Below are 6,000 nucleotides of genomic sequence, written 5' to 3'. Positions count from 1 at the left end.
TTACTAATGCTTTTCTTACAACCATTGTAATGATTTAACATTCCAGAACACAGAGATATCAAGGCTAAGTGAGGGATAACACCTTTACATATTAGAATGTCCAAGGTCTTAGCTGGTATGAACAAACCAAGGAAAAAGACAAAGATGAGGCTGAACCTTCTACAACACCATAGGTAGAATCAGCTGAACCATCTAAAAAACCTCAAGCAGAATCTGATGAACCGTGTAAAGAGCCTCATGCCAAATCTGTTGGACCTTCTAAAAAGCCTCAGGTATAATTTGAAGAATGTGAAACTCCAGGTTAATGAATATGCAAAGCAGATGTAGATGATGACAGAGAAAATGCGGACATCAGCTCTTAGCCACAGTGCTAAAGCTCGAGAACTGGAATAGGTGATTGATGTGCTCCAAGGCAAGCTTGAAGACAGAATGAGTATCATTGAAAATCTTCAAGGCCAAATCAAAGGGCTCAAGAGCGAAGTAGAACAACATCAACACGTCAAGGAAAAACAACAAAAGGAAATGGAAGAATTAGGGGAGCTCCTCACAAAGTTATCAGATGCCTGTAAAAGCAAGGACTATTAGTTCACTAAAGTAAAAAATGGACCTTTGAATACTACTCAGTCATTACAAAATCTCCAATTACAATTAAATGTAGCAAATGCCTCTTTGCAAGCAGAGAATCAATGACCAAGCGGCATTTCTAAAGCAAATTAGGGAAAACCCAGTCGTAGCTTTACTCAAGGGGACATATGAAGTTTACAAGACTTTGGAAAAGATAAACAAAGACCTGGAACTTGAGTTGAAGCTGGAACAGGAAAAAGAAGGGACCTCGCCCTAATGTGGGTACAAAGATAAGAGAAATTGCTTAAATACATTGAGGACTTAAAGAGAGCCATTTAGTTGTTGCTAAGAGAAGGGAACGTGGAAGCTCAGGAGGACGCAGGTACATCTGAACAACCAAATTTTGAGATACCATCAGTCTCCTTTGCAGAGATAGAAACACAATCAACAAAAGGCCAGATAGGAGGTTTTGAATTCCAAGTACCAATCGTCGAAGAGGAACAAGTGCCAATGGTCCAACTCTCTAAAGCTGAAGAAGATGCACTTAAAGAGAAGATTGTTCATGAAGTTGATGATGAATGGAAAGCGGCTATGGATTGGGAGTTGAGGGTTCTTCACTCTGTCAATGTAACTCAGCTCACTCCCAACCAAATCGATTCTCTATGGCATCAACAGTCACTACCTTACCCTTTGATAAAGGTGGAGCTATTGCAAGTAAAACAACGACTTTACAAGGATATCCAAGAAGAGGGTTCAGATGCTCTCCACCCCAAATGGAGGAAGAATTGGCTCAACATAAACTCAAGTTATCTCATTTTGTTTACAAGGGCACCTGCGTCAATCTAGAAAGACTCAACATTCTGTCTTGTACCAAGGGTAAGGACATGGAAAGCACATGAAACATTAAAGAAGAAAAGGTCAACTTGGCTCAACTACTCGAAACTGCCAGGCCCAAAGCAAGGATTGGCAACTGAGGAATACGTGGTGAAAACCCTAACGGGTGCCATGAACTTCTTCAAGAGCCTTCCTGACCACTCATGTGCAATGCTATTTAAAATCTACAAAATGCTGCTCACATGTATCCAAGTCTTTCATGACGCCTTACCAGATTCCTACCAGAATTTTCTAGTACTTGGAGACTTATGACCCAAGGAAATCCAGAAGTTGTCAAGTTTGATGCATTATGCACATTGCTGTTGCAAGAGTCACTTTCCCGAAAAAAAAGGACTAGGCAGCGTGCAGTTGAACAGGCTTTTATTGCTTCTCAAAGAAAGGGTGGTATGAGCAATGCAGCCACTTCTTATGGTTCTGCTGCGAGTGGCAAAAATTCTGTTCCTAATGCTTCTGCTGGCAGCACTTCGTCTGGCAATTCTGGTGACAAGGGCAAAAAGAAGATGCGTTGCCATTATTGTAAAGCCAATAATCACTTGATCAAGTCGTGTCCTAAGTTGAAGGCCAAAGAGGCTAAGAAGAAAGAGGGTGGTTCCACTGCAAATGCTGGTTCCACTACAAATGCAGCCATTGTTGAGTCTTCTGTGAAAGGAGACTGTGTTGCTGATGTTGATGCAGAATGGGCTTTTAGTGCAGAGTGCACTTACAATCCTGTTGTCCATGATGCATGCTTGTCAGTTGTTGCTACAGATTCACATGTGTGGTATTTCGACAGTGGTGCTACAAAGCCTCATTACCTCACATCGTGAATTGTTTACTTCTCTCGAGTCTGTCCCTCATGGGAATTCAGTCACTTGTGTCAACAACGCCTCTTATCCAGTTCAGGGAGTTGGAAAGATTGTGCTCACTGCTGCTAATGGCAGTTCCTTCACTGCACTTTATGTACCTGGGATCAAGAAGAATCTCTTGTCTGTATCCGCACTTGCTAGACTTGGACTTGTAGTCAAATTTGTGGATGACAGATGTACAGTTCATGATCTCAGTCTTGGTGATGAAATTGTTGCATCTGGGCTTTTGTGCCGTGGGCTGTATAAGCTCACTTTGTATGACAAGTGTGGACAAAATTTTGCAAATGCTGTTGCAGATTCAAGGGCTATTTCAGATGCAAAACTTTGGCATGCATGTTTTCGTCATCTGAATTTTGCCAGTTTGCTGCGTTTGCAGAAATCTGATGTGGTTGCTTCTTTGCCACCTCTTGAAGCACCTGTCAAACATGTTTGTGAAGGCTGTATTTTGGGTAAGATGCAGCGTTCTAAATTTCCAAAGGATGGTTCAGTTCGGGCCACATGCAGGTTGCAGCTTGTGCATAGTGATGTTTGTGGGCCCATGCAAACTCCGTCCTTGGGCAATTACCTGTACTTCATGACTTTCATTGATGATTACTCCGGGCATGCATGGGTATTTCCTCTTCAAGCGAAGTCCGAAGTTTTTATGTGCTTCAAACAATTTCTGGCTATGGCTGAAAATGTCTCGAAATGTACTATGGGCACCCTCCATTCCGATCGAGGGGGGGAATATATGTCTCATGAATTTAATGCATTTCTGGCTAGTCGTGGGATAAAAAACCAATGTACATTGCCTTATACACCTCAGCAAAATGGTGTTGCTGAGAGGAAAAACAGGTCACTGACAGAAATGGCATGATGTATGGTCAAAAGTCAAGCTTTACCGCATTCTTTTTGGTGTGAGGTCATCATGTGTGCCACTTATGTACTTAACAGGTGTCCTACGAAAGCTTTGCAGTCTATTACTCCATATGAAGCATGGCATGATAGAAAGCCTTCTATTGAGCACATGCATGTTTTTGGCTGTTTGGCATATGCTTTGGTGCCACAAGTGCATCGCAGAAAATTGGATGATAAGGCTGTCAAATGTATTTTTGTTGGTTATAGTACTGAAAGCAAAGGATACAGGTTGTATCATCCGCAAACAAAACGTATTCTGGTTTCACGGGATGTAGTGTTTGTGAAAGATTCTGTTCAGCCCTTGCTGTCATGTACTAGAGATAGTAATGTAAGCTCACAGGACATTTATGACACTTTGTTGCCTCTTTTCAGTGGTGGAAATACGAATGTAAGTTCCAATGAGGCAAATGTACATCCTATGGGGGTTTCTAAAAATGTTTTATATCAGCCTATTACTGATGCAGATGTACATGATGTACTTGTTGAGGAAAGGGCTGAAAATGAGCAGGCTAGAGGTATGCCAAAATGGCTGGTGCACACTTTGCGTGACAGTAAATTGGATGCACCTTTGTCTAGTCGTACTCGTTCAGGCTCTCGCCATGCATCTTATGCATCAGATTGTTATGCTTTGGCTGTGTCTAGCTTACATGATGTTGAGGAGCCTCTGACTTTTGATGAAGCACAGAATTCAGAAAATTGGATGGCTGCCATGCAATCAGAATATGATGCACTTATAGAGAATGACACATGGACTTTATGTGATTTGCCATGCAATCAGAATATGATGCACTTATAGAGAATGACACATGGACTTTATGTGATTTGCCATGCAATCAGAATATGATGCACTTATAGAGAATGACACATGCAATCAGAATATGATGCACTTATAGAGGATGGCTGCCATGCAATCAGAATATGATGCACTTATAGAGGATGGCTGCCATGCAATCAGAATATGATGCACTTATAGAGAATGACACATGGACTTTATGTGATTTGCCTCCTGGAAAAAAGGCCATTGGTACGAAGTGGGTTTACAAGTTGAAACGCAAGCTAGATGGTGAAATCGATCGCCATAAGGCTCGACTTGTTGCAAAGGGTTATGCACAACAAAAAGGCATAGATTATGAAGAGACTTTTGCTCCCACTTGTCGTATGACTACTGTGCGTTTTCTATGTGCATTGGCAGCTCATTTTGGTTGGGATGTACATCAATCAGACATTGTTACTGCTTTCCTGAATGGTGACATATTTGAGGAAGTTTATGTAACGCAGCCTCACGGTTTTGTCATAAAAGGACAAGAGGACAAAGTGTGCAAATGTAACAAGGCTTTGTATGGGTTGAAGCAATCTCCTCGTGCTTGGTATGAGAAAGCTGACACTCATTTGGTCAAACAAGGCTTTCGTAACAGTCCAACAGAAAGCACATTGTATGTAAAGCGTGAGGGTGATGTACTTCTCATTGTGGTTCTTTATGTTGATGATTTGCTGATCACTGGACCAAATGAGAGACATATTTCTGAATTTAAGGCTGATTTGAATGCTACTTTCAAGATGAAAGATTTGGGGTTGTTGCATCATTACTTGGGTATACAGTTTAAGCAGTGTGATGGCGGTATTGCCTTGTGTCAAAAAAGTTACATAGAGACATTGCTATGTAAGTTTGGACTTGAGGATTGCAAACCTATTGCCACTCCCATGGAAACAGGTTTGAAGTTGAGTCTACATGATGCTGGCGATCCTGCTGATGTCACTCTTTACCAAACTGCTGTTGGCTGCCTCATTTATGTATGCAACACGAGGCCAGATATTCAATTTGCAGTCTCACAGGTCAGCAGATTTATGCATAGCCCAGGGTCTAAGCATTGGCAGGCTGTCAAGAGGATTTTCCGCTACCTTAGTGGCACTTTCCATCTTGGCTTGTTTTATCCCAAGGGGGGATCATTGCCGCCAGACTTACATGCTTTTTCAGACTCAGATTGGGCTGGTTGTTTTGACACACGAGTGTCCACAAGTGGTTTTTGTTTCATGCTTGGCAGTTCATGTATATCATGGTTGAGCAAGAAGCAACCTACTGTGGCCACTTCGAGTTGTGAGACTGAGTACAGGGCAGTCTTCACAGCTACGGTTGAGTGTGTATGGCTCAGACGCCTTATGGCTGATTTGGGTGTTGGACAGGACACTGCCAACACTATCTACACTGACAGTCAGAGCGCATTGGCAGTTGCGAGGAACCCAGTTTTTCATGCTCGCACAAAGCACATTGAGGTGCATTACCACTATATCAGGGAGAGGCTCTCAGCAGGAGAGATCAGCTTGGCTTATGTGCCAACACAGGACAACCTTGCAGATCTTTTCACAAAGGCATTGTCTCGTGAGAAGCTTGAAGCTTTCCGCAAAGCTTTGGGCTAACTCCCCTTTGTGGACTGATCCTGTCCTCAGGGCATGGCACTTCCCTTTACTCATGTGCCATCTCTCGTTCACCGCATCACTCCAGTGTGTATTTGTTACCATATACATGTGGTAGTGATGTGTGTGAACACACTAGGACCGCCGGGACATTTTTTCCCTCTTTAGGAGGTTTTTCCCCCCGAGCATTGTATATACGCCCATCACTCTAGGGCTATCTATCTTTCCATTGCACACTAAGTAACACACTCTCTATTGTGTGCCTTGAGCTTCCTTCGTCTTCTCCAAGCTGTGTGCGTTTCTCTACAACCCTAATTCCAACAAATACAAGGTTGTTTGGTACCTTTGAATTTCAAGTGATACTCCCTTTACTTGTGTATCTCACACC

This window comes from Adiantum capillus-veneris, chromosome 5, assembly GCF_014529385.1.
Source record: "Adiantum capillus-veneris isolate H3 chromosome 5, ASM1452938v2, whole genome shotgun sequence".
NCBI classification, from domain to species: domain Eukaryota; kingdom Viridiplantae; phylum Streptophyta; class Polypodiopsida; order Polypodiales; family Pteridaceae; genus Adiantum; species Adiantum capillus-veneris.
Note: the sequence above shows the minus strand (reverse complement) of the source record.